Source organism: Sus scrofa, chromosome 14 (assembly GCF_000003025.6).
Source record: "Sus scrofa isolate TJ Tabasco breed Duroc chromosome 14, Sscrofa11.1, whole genome shotgun sequence".
Lineage (NCBI taxonomy): Eukaryota > Metazoa > Chordata > Mammalia > Artiodactyla > Suidae > Sus > Sus scrofa.
In genome coordinates, this window is record NC_010456.5 from 59,310,966 (window position 1) to 59,326,282 (window position 15,317).

Here is a 15,317-nt window from a genome sequence, read left to right on the forward strand (position 1 = left end):
CATCCCACAACCCCAGTGCATCCCGCCAACCACCAAACTCTCTCCTTTGGAAATCATAAATTTTTCAAAGTCTGTGCGTCAGTATCTGTTCTGCAGAGAAGTTCATTGTGTCCTTTTTTCAGATTCCACATGTCAGTGAAAGTATTTGATGTTGGTGTCTCATTGTCTGACTTCACTCAGCATGATAATTTCTAGGTCCATTCATGCTGCTAAAAATGCCGGTATTTCGTTCCTTTTTATGGCTGAGTAATATTCCATTGTGTATATGTACCACATCTTCTTGATCCACTCCTCTGTCGATGTAGTCTCAAAAATTTTTTATTCAATCATTTCTCTTTACTTCAAGGTCCTTTTATTGAAATGCTGTACTGATTACAAAGGCATGATAGTCATAGCAGAGTTAAGGAAGCAAAAAGAGAGTCAAGTATTGGCCTGTGACTCCCAAACAAGGTTTTTGCACTCAGGGCAAAGATGATATTTTAAGATAAAAAAATTGATTTTTACATTTTGAATATGAAAAAATTATGAGCTCTAAATAACACGGGACACCTACCTTATGTCGTAAATAATAGTTTTGGAAGACTGGTGAGAATAAGTTTTTCCTGCCTCAGAAAAAAACAAAAACCAACCAAAAAAAGCATTCCTTATGGAAGGGGTACAGAGCTTGAAAGAAAGTTGAGAGGCTGGTTGGCCACCAGGAGGAAGTCACAAGGTTCTGTCCTCACACTGGCCCTGTGGGATGGGACAAAGGACAGTAGTCACTTCCTATAAGCCCAGGGATCAGGAAGAAAGGGGACTTGGGAGTTCCTGTTGTGGCTCGGTGGTTAACGAATCTGACTAGGAACCAGGAGGTTGCGGGTTCGATCCTTGGCTTTGCTCAGTGGGACATGAACTCGGGGAGATCTTGACAAGGCTCTTTACTTCTGCAGAAAGGCTTGAGTGCCCAAAAAGCATGCACATAAGAGGGAAGCCTCTTCTCTCCCCCCGCTCCGGCCCAATTATCCCTAATGGAGGTGGTATATCTGTCCCCTTCCCATTGGTCAGGCCATTGGTCAGGTCAGGGCACATGTTCTTCTCCGTTAGCTAATTTGAAACAAATTGTTACTGGGAGAAGAGGGAAAGGGGGGGGGTGGAGGAGGGAGTCTCAGACAAAGCAGGAACAAAATGGAGTAACCAAGGCTTCCTTTGATAGAGAAAACATATGTTGGTTCTCACGTTTGCCAGGCCAGAGATCAAAGCCACACCTCTGCAGTGATCTGAGCCACTGGAGTCGGATTGGTTTTGTGTGTGTGAGTGTGTGTGTGTGTGTGTGTCTTTTCTAGGGCCACACCCGAGGCATATGGAGGTTCCTAGCTAGGGGTCTAATTGGAGCGTAGTCACCAGCCTGCGCCACAGCCACAGCAACACCAGATCTGAGCCACATCTGCAACCTACACCACAGCTCAAGGCAACACCAGATCAATCCTTAACCCACTGAACGAGGCCAGGGTCGAACCCACAACCTCATGGTTCCTAGTCAGATTCGTTAACCCCTGAGCCCTGAGAAAAAGAAATTAAAGGCATGCAAATTAGAAAGGAAAAAGCAAAACTTTCTTTATTTGGATTTGACATGATTTTTACAACATAGAAAATCCCAGAGAATCTATTGGAAAGCTGTTAGAATAAGTGGGTTTAGCAATGTTGCAAAGATCAAGATACAAAGATTAATTGTATTTCCATATGCTAACAATGAATAATTGGACATAAAGATTTAACTACCACTATACAGGTATCAACAAAATAAATATTTAAGGAAAATATTAGCCAAATATGCACAAGACCAGGACACTGAAAACTATAAAACGTTGTTGTCAGAAATTAAAGAAGGCCTAAATAAATGGAGAGATAGACTGTGTTCAACACTGTTAAGATACCATTTCTTCTCAAATAAGTCCATGGATTCAGTGCAATCCCAATCAAAATTGCTGAATTTTTTTTTTCAATACATGTTGACGAACTGAATGTAAAATTTATATGGAAATGGAAAGGATCTAGAATGGCCAAAAGAATTTTGGAAAAAAAAAAAAAAAAAACCCCCCCAAAAAACCAGTCCAAAGAGTCATACTACATTATTTCAAGACTTAATGTGATACTACAGTATCCAAGAGTTTAAAAATAGGTATACAGATAAAAAGAATAAATTCACACATATGCAGTCAGTAGATTTTTTACAAAGATACAAAGGCATTTCAATGGAGAAAGGATACTCTTTACTAAGTGGTTCTGAAACAACTGGATATTCATATGCAAAAAACAAACCCTTACCATTACCTTGCATCATATATAATACATTAGTTTTAAATTGATCATAAACTGAAATATAAGAGCTACTGGAGAGTTTTAAATTGATCATAAACTGAACTATAAGAGCTACTATTAGGAGAAAGGCTTTGCGACCTTTATTTAGGCAAGATTTTTAAGATACGACTGAAAAAGCACAAACCGTAAAAAAGTTGATAAACTGGGCTTCATCAGAATTAAAAATGCCTGTGCCCTTTAGATGACACTGTTAAGGAAATAAAAAGTCAAGGCAGGAGCTGGAAGAAAACATTTGTAAATGCATAGCTGATAGAGGATTTGTATCTAGAATATTCCAAAAAAAAAAAAAAAGGATAATGATTTGCACAGACACTTTACCAAGGAAGATATACAGATGGCAAATAAGCACATGAAAAGAAGTTTCGCAACATTAAACATTAGGGAAATATAAATTAAATTCTCAGGAGATACTACTGCTTACTCATATGAATGGTTAAAATTTAAAAGTCTGACAATACGAAGCATTGATGAGGATATAGGATAAATGAAACCCTCATCCATTTCTGATGAGACTGTGAAATGACACAGACACTTTGGAAAACAGTGTGGCAGTTTCTCCTAAGTGAAACACAAATATATCATACAGTCCACACTCAGATATTTACCAAGAGAAATAAAAACATATGTGTACACAACGACTTTCATGTAAATATTCAGAGCAGCTTTATTCCCAATTGCCAACAATTAAAAACAATTCAAACCTAAGTCAACAGGTGAAGAAATAAATTATGATATGTCCAAACCATGGAATATTACTCAGCAATAAAAGAATAACCTGATACATGTCACAACACAGAGGAATCTCAGAAGTATTAAGTGAAATTAAACACAAAAGGCTATCAACTTTATGTTCCATTTATACGACATTCCAGAAAAGGCAAAATAATGATAGGAACAACAGTTCCTGTCCTGGCTAGTGGAAGCGAATCCGACTAGCACCCATGAGGACACAGGTTCGATCCCTGGCCTTGCTCCATGGGTTAAGGATCCAGCTTTGCCTTGAGCTGTGGTGTAGTTTGCAGATGTTGCTCACATCTGGCGTTGCTGTGGCTGTGGTATAGGCCAGCGACTACAGCTCCAATTCGACCCCAAGCCTAGGAACCTCCATATACCATGGGTGTGGCCCTAAAAAGACAAAAGACAAAAAAATAAAAAATGGTAGGAACAAAAAACAGTTCAGAAGCTAGGGACTGAGGAGGAGAACTTGAGGAGTGATGGAAATGGCTCTACTTGTTGGTGATGATGGTGGTTGCATGACAACCATTTATCAAACCTCACTTAGCTGACAACTTAAACATGAATTTATTTTATGTGGGTTATAGCTGTTAGTTTTCTATTGCTCACAATGCACCGCCAACACATCCTTTGGGCTCAGGGTTTGTGTGTCCGAAGTCTGCTGTGATGTGACTGGGTTCTCATTTCAGGGTACCAAGAGGCAGAAGCCAGGAGTCAGCCAGTCGGGTTCTCTTCTGGAGGCTCTGGAGAAAAATCCATTTCCAAGGTCATTCTTGTCATCGACGAATTTAATTCCTTGAGGTATAGGAAGGCGGTCCCCATTTTCTTGTTGGCTATCAGGTGGGTCACCCCTTGAGTCCTAGAGACCACCTGTTGTCCTTGTCACGTGGCCTCTCTGTGTCAAGTCTCTGACTTCCTCCTCTGTGACCAGCCAGAGCAAATGCTCCGCTTTATTTTGCTACTTTTTATTTTAATTTTTTTCTTTTTAGGGCCTTGCCTGCAGCATATGGAAGTTCCCAGGCTAGGGGTCGAATGGGAGCTGCAGCTGCTGGCCTACACCACAGCCACAGAAATGCAGGATCCTTAACCCAATGAGTAAGGCCAGGGATTAAACCCACATCCTCATGGATACCCTAACCCGCTGAGCTATGGACTCTCCACTTTGAAAGGCTCATGCAACAAGGGCAGACCCACCTGGATAATCTCCCTATTTTAAGATCAACTGTGCCTGATGACAAGATTAAAATTTCTTAGGTGCAGTCCTGGGAATTAGAAAGGGCCTATATGGGTGTGGAGGTGGGACAAGAATTCCTGGGGGCTGTCATAGAATTCTGCCTGCTACAATACCAGAGTAAATCTTTCTTTACAAATTAATGTCATGTAGTTATACATCTTAAATGTCACTTTTTTTTTTTTTCTTTTAAAGGCTGCACCTGCAGCAGATAGAAGTTCCAGGGCCAGGGGTCGAATCAGATCAGCAGCTGCCAGCCTATGTCCCAGCTATGGCGAAACTGGATCTGTAACCCACTGAGTAAGGCCAGGGATCGAACCCACATCCTCACAGATACAACACTGACTCCTTAACCCACTGAGCCACAACAGGAACTCCTAAAATGTCACCTTTTAGAAAAGGATAAAATGATTTAAAAGTGGGCCTGTCCCAGAAAACCTGGTCTATACAGCTGCCGTATAATTTTCCGGCTCTGTCCTGTTAGGCTAGGACAGAGGAGGACTAAGCCAGCAGGTTTGAATGTACCATGTGCTAGACACATGCTAGACATTTTACATAAATAAAGCATCAAAGGGCCTCTGATTCAAAGGCAATGATGGGCATGAGAGGGAGGGGGGCCAGGAGGCAGACACAATTTCTCAACACAGAGCCAAGAGAGTGGAAAAACCAAGTCATTCTGGGATTCTATCCCCAGCAAGGCTGAGAAGAATGAAACCAAAATTGGGGCAGAGGGGTGGGGTGGGCAGAGGTAAACCTACAGGTGCCCCTGTCTAGGTGTCCTTGGGGCAGAGCTTCCCAGTGGGTGACAGGAGACAGGGGCCTGGGAAGGCCAGAGCCTCCTCTGTTGACCCCTGCAAGCTGTACCTGTGTCATCAATGAAAAAATGGGCTTTCAGGGTAAAAAAGCTCGGAGGAGCATGGTCTGGGGTATAAGACAAGCCTGCAGCAGAATGAGAAAGAAGTGGGGACCTAGGCAGAACAGAATCCTGGTTCTGGGCTGGGGCTCTGTCCTTCGAAGTGTTAGCACATCTTTCCTAAGCCATAAATCTGCAGAAAGTTCTGGGGTTTAAGCGTTGAAAGACCAAGGGTTATTGATATGCTCCCCCCTCTGCAGATCACAGAGAAAGGAAGAGGACTGCCCTGCGAGCAGGCTGGAGAGCAGGCTGAATGGTGACCTGCTTGCTACTGCTGCCTGGCCACTGACCCCAAGGCCCCCTCAGCACTGAGCCTCTCCTGCACAATAAGCCTAGTCCAGCCCTGAGCTCAGCCCACCCTGGTGAGGTTCTGAGTGGGTGGGGCAAAGATTCTGAAGGGAGGCTCCCCTGAGGTCCCTTCCTGATTCCACCTCTTAAAGCTTTGAGCCCCAGAGGAGACGGCCACTGCCTGGAGGCTGTGTCCATCTCTGCAGACAGGGCTACAGGAGTCCCTACCTCATGGGGTGGTGGTGAGCACCCCTGGAAGCTGCTGTCTGTTACGACACCTCACAAGTGGTGGGCACTCTGAATGGGAGCTTGGGTACACCCAGTGGAGAGGTTTAGCTGTTACTGTGGCCTGGGGTGTGGGGAGGGTGCCTTTTGGAGACGGGAGAGACCATATACCTTTCCTCTGCTGGGTTGACCTGATCTCCCTATGGGGACTTTCTTTCCTATCCTGTTCTTGCTGGTCTCATTTCCTCTCCCATGGGGTTGGACCCCGTCTGCTGACCTCGTGCCTGCTCACTAGTGTTCTGCTTCCAATAAGACCATCGCTCAGAAGCGCAAGGATGCTGTACCTTGAGCTTGCTCCATCACTGGTTTTTATCCCTCCATTCCAAGGTCAAGATTTTCCACACTTCATGGGGTTTTTAGTATTCTGCTGGTGGCTGTGCTTTGGGAGAACTTTTCTTTAGGACCAGCTCCCCTAGCTGTTTCTTTCCCTCTTTCTCCATCCCGTGTGGCCAGATCGCAGGGTGCTTGATGCATGCTGAGGGTCAAGAAGCAAGTGAAGGCAGAAACCAGCTTGCACAGTTCACTCCTCAGCCTGGAAGGAGAGCAGCCCCGAGGGAGTGGTGGGCGGGGAAAGAAGGGGTAGAGCCACGCAGACCAGGCACCCACCCTGGGAGCCCCTGCTGCCTTGAATCTCCTGTTTCCTCTCAAAGCTGCCCTGCTCCCCCTTACTGCTTTGCTAGGATAGATTCCCACCCCAGGTTATTTCCATTTCAGAAAGTCGCACAATCAGCCTCCCAGTTGCTTATGGAAAAACCCAGTGCTCTCCTCAGATTCCTTATCTTTATCTCACATCCCAGTTCGCCCCCAAGCCCTGTTGGTTCTACTAGTAAACCTGATCTGTTATCAGCCCACTCTCCCTCCATTCCAGCCTCATTCCTCTGGCCCAGTCCACTGTCCTCTTTCCCTTGGACCATCCCAACATCCCCTCTCCTTTTTTTCCCCCCTTTTGTGGCCACCCTGCAGCATATGGAGTTCCCAGGCCAGGGATCAGATCTAAGCTGCAGTTCTGACCTAAGCCACCGCTTCGGCTGAAACTGAATCCTTAACCCACTGTGCTGGCCAGGGATCAAACCTGCGTCCCAGTGCTCCCAAGACACTGCCAATCCCATTGTGCCAGGAACTCCCCAGCACCCCCCCAACTGATCTCCCTAAGTTCCCTCTTGCCTCCTTACCCCAGCCTCTATTCCCCTCTATTTAGTCAATACAGTGATTTAAAACCCACCCATTCACATATGGCATCACTCTCATCACTGCTTAAAATCCTTCTATTGCTTCCCCTGCTCTTGCTATAAATTGCAAGGCCCATCAGGGCATCAGCCAGCCATGTGGGGACTCAGCCCACGCTGACTCACCCTGCGTCTCCAGTCCTTCTCCCTCTTCCCCCTTGGCGCCTGCCCCACGGGCCCCCTTGCTGCTCCCAGGACACTGCAAGCCCTTCCTAGCTCCCACTCTGCACTTCGGGTCCCACTGCTGGGAACCCCACCCCACCTGGCTCCTGGAGTGCCTTCTCTGACCACCCACAGAAGGAGAACAGCCCTTATTTACACTATTTATCCTGGCTTTTGCTTTTATTTACTCATTTTTATTATTATTATTTTTTTTTATGGCTGCACCCAAGGCCTATGGAAGCTCCCTGGGCCAGGATTGAATCCGAGCCCCAGATGCGACCTATGCCACAGCTGTGGCAACACTGGATCCTTCAATCCACTGCACTGGGCGGGGGATTGAACCCAAGACTCAGCAGTGACCTGAGCCATTCACATATAGCAGAGACAACACCATATCCTTAAACAGCTGTGCCACAGCTGGAACTCCTGCTTTTGTTTTTCTTTAAAGTACTTTTCACAATCTGCTGTTATCTTGCTTTCTGTTTACTGACTTTTCTGTGGTTTGGAAGGCAGAGACCACGTCTATTCAGTTTACCATTCTATCCACAGAGCCTAGCACAGCGTGTGGGGCATAGTAGGACCTAAAGGACACCTGTTGTTGACTGAGCCAGTGAATGAGGACAGATATGTAAGTGGGATAAAGTGCTGACCTGGGGTGTTGCTCAGGGCCTGTGTCACCTACTTTCTTTTATTATTATTATTTTGTTTTGTGCTTTGTAGGGCTGCACCTGTGGCATATGGAGGTTCCTTGAGCCACAGCTGCCAGCCTATACCACAGCCACATCAGATTCGAGCCACATTGGCGACCTACACCACAGCTCACAGCAATGCCAGATCCCTAACCCACTGAGCAAGGCCAGGGATCGAACCTGAAACCTCATGCTTCCTAGTCCAATTCGTTTCCGCTGCGCCACCACAGGAACTCCCACCTACATTCTTGAACACAAGGGGAGGCCGAGGCATGGCCTGGGAGGAAGGGGCTGTACCTGCCCACCCTAAGGGGACACAGTGTGTCCCCAGCCCACCAAGGGGTCCCCTCCCCCATGCCATGCTTCCTGGCTCTGGTGCCAGCGGGAGTCTCAGTTCACCAGTAGCCTGCAGACTCACACGTGGCGGAGACTGGAACCGAGCCCCTCGGGACCCACTAAGCAGCTTAGCCCAGACATTCCAGCCCTTTCCTCTCACCCTTCCCACTGGCCTGCAGCAGAGGCACACTCATAAAGACCTCTTTCACCACACACACACACACACACACACACACACGTATGCAATCACGCGCGTGTGTGCTCATGCATGCACACATTGTGCCTACTGGCTTCAGGCTACTTAAGTAGGACCTAGAACTGGCTGCTTTTCAAAGATGAAGAGATTCTGATATTTATAGCTTTAGTGAGGGTTTTGGGCCTTTGGGATAGAAAAGACAAGTAAACTTCAGCTCTTAGAGTTCAGTTCTCTGTGATGTTACTGCATAGAAAGTGCAGTTTAGGGAGTTCCTGTTGTGTCTCAGTGGGAACAGACCCGACTCGGATTCCATCTCTGGCCTTACTCTGTGGGTTAAGGATCCTGCCTTGCCATGAGCTGTGGTGTAGGTTGCAGACAGGCTCAGATCTGGCGTTGCTGTGGCTCTGGTGTAGGCCGGCAGCTGCCACTCTGATTCCACCCCTAGCCTGGGAACTTCCATATGCCATGGGCATGGCTCAAAAAAAAAAAGGAAAAAAAGAAAAAAAATTCATGGTAAGGATATATCACATTTTATTTATCCATTTACATGTCAATGGACACGAATTGTTTTTACCTTTTGAATATTATGAATAATGCTGCTGTGAACATATTTATACTGATATCTGTTTGAGTCCCTGCTTTCAAGTCTTTGGGATATATGCCTGGGGGTGGAATTGCTGGATCATGGGGTAATTCTATGTTTAATTTTTTGGGAAACTTCATACTGTTTCCATAGTGAACAGTATCTTACATTCCCACCAACAGTATAGAAAGTTTCCAGTTCCCCCCCTGCCCCAACACTTATGTCAGGTTTTTGTTTGTTTTTGATAATAGCCATCCTAATGAGTGTGAGGTGATATTTCACTGTGGTTTTGATTTGCACTTCCCTGATGTCTAATAATGTTGGGCATCTTTTCATGTGCTTAGTGGCCACTTCTATATCTTCTTTGGAGAAATGTCTATTCAAGTCCTTCGCCGTTTTTGAGTTGGGTTGTTTTGTTGTTGTTGACTTCAGGAATTGAAAAGCTGGACAAATGCTTAGTATTTACCATGCAAGAGCCCCCTTAATCAGTGGGGAATACAAAATGAATGAGACGCTAGCTCCCATGCAACTTAACCCTGTGGTTCCCACTGTGCGGGGAAGCGCAAGTCAACAACTCACTCCGGACAGGGAGGTGTGGGGAAAGGGGGATGGGGAACAGGGCAAGTTCCATTCAAAAGAAGATGGCATTTGGCTGGTGGTGAAGGGTAACTGGGCTTTCAACAGAGATGGGGCAGAGAAACAGTGGCCCAGAAAACACACGAGCAGAGGAACAGATTCAGCTATGTTTATTTACTAGTTGGAATGTTTGATGGAGACATTCAACTCAAAGGGATGTAAGTGAAATGGGGAATCGATTAGCTTGTGCAGTTAAAAAGCCCAGAAGTAACATTTTTCTTTAGCATGAAAAACGTGTTAGTATTTTCCTTTTTTCTTCTTTTTTGTAGTGCAGGTTTATTGGTGATAAAGTCCTTCAGGTTTTGATTGTCTGTAATGCTTTATTTTGCCTTTGTTTTTGATGGAGAGCATATGGAATCCGTGATCGACACATTTTTTTTTCCTTCAAGCACCTTATATATGTCTTTCAAATGTCTTCTGGCCTCCGTCGTTTCTGTTAAGAAGTGAGCTATGTCTCCTCCTTCATTTCTCCTTGTCTTTACAGGGTGCCGTCTTGATTGATCTTTCAGCTCCAAAGGAGGAGATATTGAAGTCTTTAACCACAGTCGTGGGCTAGTCTATTTCTCCCATCAGTTCTATCAGTTTTTGCCTCACATATTTTGATGCTCCGTTATTATACAGATACACACGTGGGATTGTTAGGTCGGTCTGCCCGGAGAATCGACTTTCATCATGATGTAATGCTCCTCTTTACCTTGGAGATTTTTCGTGTTCTGAGGTCACTTTGTTGGAAATTAAAATACATTTCCAGCTTGATTTTCTTCTTCTTCTTCTTCTTCTTTTTTTTTTTTTTTTTTGGCCATACCCATAGTGTGCAAGTGTTCCCAGGATAGGGATAGAGCCCTCACCACAGCAGTGACAATGCCAGATTCTTAACCTTTGAGCCCAGAGAACTCCATTCCAGCTTTCTTTTGATTAGTATCTCATGGTGTATCTTTCTCTGTCCCTTTACTTTTACCTATCTGAATCTTTACTTAGGTGAGTTTTTTGGAGTTCCCACTGTGGCTCAGTGAGTTAAGGACCCAGCGTTGTCTCTGTGAGGACATGGGTTCCATCCCTGACCTCGCTATTGTGTTAAGGATCTGGTGTTGCTGCAAACTGCAGTGTAGGTTGTGGATATGACTCGGATCTGGCATTGCTGTGGCTGTGGTGTAGGCAGCAGCTGCAGCTCTGATTCAACCCCTAGCCTGGGAATTTCCATGTGCCACAGGTACAGCCGTAAAAAGAAAAAAAATAAAATAAGATGAGTTTCTTATAGAAAACATATAGGTGGGTCTTGTTTTTTGTCATCCACTCTGGCATCTCTTTTCATTAGATCATTTGCGTAATGGATAATACCTACTATGTTCATAGCTATTTTCTAGTCATTGCCCTTATTCTCTGTTTCTTTCCTCCCCTCTCTCATTCTGCCTCAGCTGATTTTAATTGAGCATTTTGATTCCATTATGTCTCTTCTATTAGCATGTAAATTATACATCTTTTAAAAAATTCTAATGGTTGCCCTAGAGTTTGCAGTATATGTTTTTTTTTTTTTTTTTGGTCTTTTTTGTCTTTTTTTCTAGGGCTGTGCCCATAGCATATGGAGGTTCCCAGGCTAGGGGTCCAATTGGAGCTGCTGCCGCCAGCCTACGCCAGAGCCACAACAACGCCAGATCTGAGCTGCATCCGCAGCCTACACCACAGCTCACGGCAACACCGGATCTTTAACCCACTGAGTGAGGCCAGGGATCAAACCCAAAACCTCATGGTTCCTAGTCAGATTCGTTTCCACTGAGCCACGACAGGAACTCCATGCAATATACATCTTAAAATGCATACTTAAAACATATTTTAATTTATTTTATTTTATTTTTTGTCTTTTTGCTATTTCGTGGGCCACTCTCGTGGCATATGGAGGTTCCCAGGCTAGGGGTCGAATTGGAGCTATAGTTGCCAGCCTACGTCAGAGCCACGGCAACGCAGGATCCGAGCCGCGTCTGCGACCTACACCACAGCTCACGGCAACGCCCGATCATTAACCCACTGAGCAAGGGCAGGGACCGAACCTGCAACCTCATGGTTCCTAGTCTGATTTGTTAACCACTGCGCCACGACGGGAACTCCAAAACATATTTTATTTTATTATTATTATTTTTTTGTCTTTTGTTGTTGTTGTTGTTGCTATTTCTTGGGCCGCTCCCGCGGTATATGGAGGTTCCCAGGCTAGGGGTTGAATCGGAGCTGTAGCCCCCAGCCTACGCCAGAGCCACAGCAACGCGGAATCCGAGCCGCGTCTGCAACCTACACCACAGCTCACGGCAACGCCGGATCGTTCACCCACTGAGCAAGGGCAGGGACCGAACCCGCAACCTCATGGTTCCTAGTTGGATTCGTTAACCACTGTGCCACGACGGGAACTCCCCAAAACATATTTTAGATGGACGTCAAAACCCATCTTCAGATAAAATTACACTGCTTCACATGTAATGCAGGTACCTTATAACAGAGTATTTCTAACTCCTCTCTATGGCCCTTCTCACATTGCTGTCTGCCATCTCACTTAACTGTGTGCTATAATCACCCCAAACCCTGTCACTAATATACTTTTTTTTTCTTTGTCTTTTTAGGGCCACACCTGTAGCATATGGAGGTTCCCAGGCTAGGGGTCTAATCAGAGCTGCAGCTTCTGGTCTACTCCAGAGCCACACAGCAACACCAAATTCGAGCCGTGTCTGCGACCTACATCACAGCTCACAGCAACACCGGATCCTTAACCCACTGAGAAAGGCCAGGGATCGAACCAGCAACCTCACAGTTCCCAGTCGGATTCGTTTCCACTGTACCATGATGAGAACTCCACTGTTATTACTTTAACTGCTAGCTTTTAGATCAATAGAAATATTTTATTTTACCTTCATTCACTCCTTCTCCAACATTCTTTCTTTATGTAGATTCAGGTTTCTGAGCTATACTCTTTTTATGGCCGCACCCGTGGCATACGGAAGTTCCTGGGCCAGGGGTTGAATCTGAGCAGCAGCTGTGCCCTATGCCACAGCTATAGCAATACCAGATTCAGTATTTAACACTTCTTCAACAAGGAAGGCTAAGCTCTAAGCACCATTCTAGACTCATCCAAGACGCCCATCCCAGTGTTGGGGGCTCAGCTTGGGAAATGTCTCTAGCGTGAAATCTGAGGAATCAGAATACCTTAGGAAGAGGACGACTTTCTCCAAGGATAGGAACCCCATTATAGAGTGTGACACAGAGAGGAAACCACCTCTCATGTGATTGGATGACTGTTGCCTGGGCAAGCTGATGGGGTCTGCACCAAAGCCAGCAGGTCCACACGGCAACACCTGTGGCAATGGCAGATGTCCTGCTGCATTGGCCAGAGGGACCACAGACCTTGGGCCCCCTACAGCGGAGGCAGCCCAGGTGGTCTTGAAGCTGAGGTCAGCAGACACTGGAGGCTGCACTGGAGCGGCCACTCTGGTGGATGTAGGACAAGTTCAAGCTCCTCCACCTTCACTCCTCATCAGGCAGCAGCAGCTCTGTGAGCCTGCCTCGGATTTCTCACATGTATCTGGGAGAGCTGATCCTCTGGAAAACTCTGCTTTTCTTACTAGTCATATAAGTGGCTTACAGAAGCATCAAGATTTGTGATATCGATGTAGAAATGACCTGACCAGTAGTTAGTGGCCACATTAAGGGAAGCACATTAGTCATTTTTACAGCCCTTGTCTGAGTCTCTGGGCTGCAGCCAAGAGGGGAAATGTGCTTTTTAAAAATGAAAACATCATTTTCATGCAGGAAGTGCTCCAACACCTCCTGTTTCCTCACAGTCCTTCAGCCCGTCAGGTTGCTGCCTTGTCATCCCATTTGAAGGACGATGGCTTCAGAGAACACACAAAGAAAGCTGGTTGGGAGCTGAAAGATCTCACTGGTGTTGGCAACACGTTGCCTGATTCCCACCTTCATTTTCTGGGAGCAAGAGGAGAGCTGGATCTTTGAATGCTCTGCATGTCGGCACCTGTCACAGACCCCAGAGTACAAGTGTCTCCTGTGCATGAGCAGCAGCCCTGCCATTGCTGATTCCGACTTAGCACTTGGTGGGATGAAGGATGAAATTCTTCTTTCCTTTGTTGCCTCAAGAAAGCTCCCCCTCAGGGAAGTAGGTGCAACGACTCTTCATGGACCCAAGACCTCTAACAAGATGGAAAGAAGTAACACCACTGCCTCCTGCTGTCTTAGGTGGATTCTTAGGAAGAGGAAGGTGTGCCATTTTGGTGGAGAGTAGATGGGAGCCATATGTAGTCATCCAGGGACACGTTTGACTTTATAGAAAATGCAGGTCATTTTTAGCTCTGGTTTTCTCTCCTAAAGGTGGTCTCTTTCCATTACTGCCTATAGCTTGAAGCCAGGCCTCATGGAGGAGACCTACAATCTTGTACTCCATCTTGCAGTAATTACGCTGTGTTCAGGCAATGGCTTTACTGTTGAGAGTCATCTTTCTACAATGCAAGTCTGATCTTGCCCCACAGGTTAGAGGCCTGACTTCTGTGTCCTTGTGATGTAGCCACACTCTTAGCAGCTCTGTATTAAAACCTGAGTCCTTATCTGTCTTCTCTACTTGACTGTGAACTTTACAAGGATGAGGGCTACCTATTATTCATCTTACAATCCAACATGGGACCTGAAACAGAGTTGGTCCTCTGTTAGTTAAATGAAGGATTGACTAAAGGAATGAATGTATGAATGAATGACTAATCCATGACGTTTTATTCTTTTTTTTTTTTTTCTCTTTTCTTTTTAGAACTGCACATGCGGCCTATGGAAGTTCCCAGACTAGGAGACGAATGGAGCTGCAGTTGCCAGCCTACACCACAGCCACAGTGACACCAGATCCCAGACATGGCTGTGACCTACACCTCAACTCATGACAATGCCAGATACTTAAATCACTGAGCAAGGCCAGGGATCGAACCCACATGTTCATGGATACTAATTGGGTTCGTGACTCACTGAGCTACAACGAGAACCCCGTTTCGTTTTTAAATAAGCATAATTTTAGAATAAGTTACAGAAAATTGTGACGACAGTTGAGTTCCCATTTCTTCGCACCCAGTTGCACCTATTGTTAACATCCTACATTAATACTGTACATTTGTCACGATTTATGAACTAATATCAACACATTACTCTTATTAAAGTCTGTACTTGATTCACAGTGCAGTTTTTACCTAATATCCCTTTTCTGTCCTAGGATCCCATCCAGGACATAGCATTAATTTTATTTATTTATTTATTTAGTCTTTTTAGGGCTGCACCCACAGCATATGGAGGTTTCCAGGCTAGGGGTCTAATCAGAGCTGTAGCCACAAGCCTATGCCACAGTCACAGCAACACGGGATCTGAGCCACGTCTGCAACCTACACGACAGGTCACAGCAACGCTGGATCCTTAACCCACTGAGCGGGGCCAGGTATCAAACCTGCATCCTTATGGATGCCAGTCAGGTTCACTAACCACTGAGCCAGGACGGAAACACCACTGCTTTACTTTTAGATGCATGACTTTTTATTCTGAATGACAATTCAACATGGTATCGCCCGCTTACTTCCTAAGTGTTCAGGCATAAAGGTTCAATTAAGCTCAGTAAATATTTATAGGACACTTCCCTATGTGCCAATCCAGCACTAG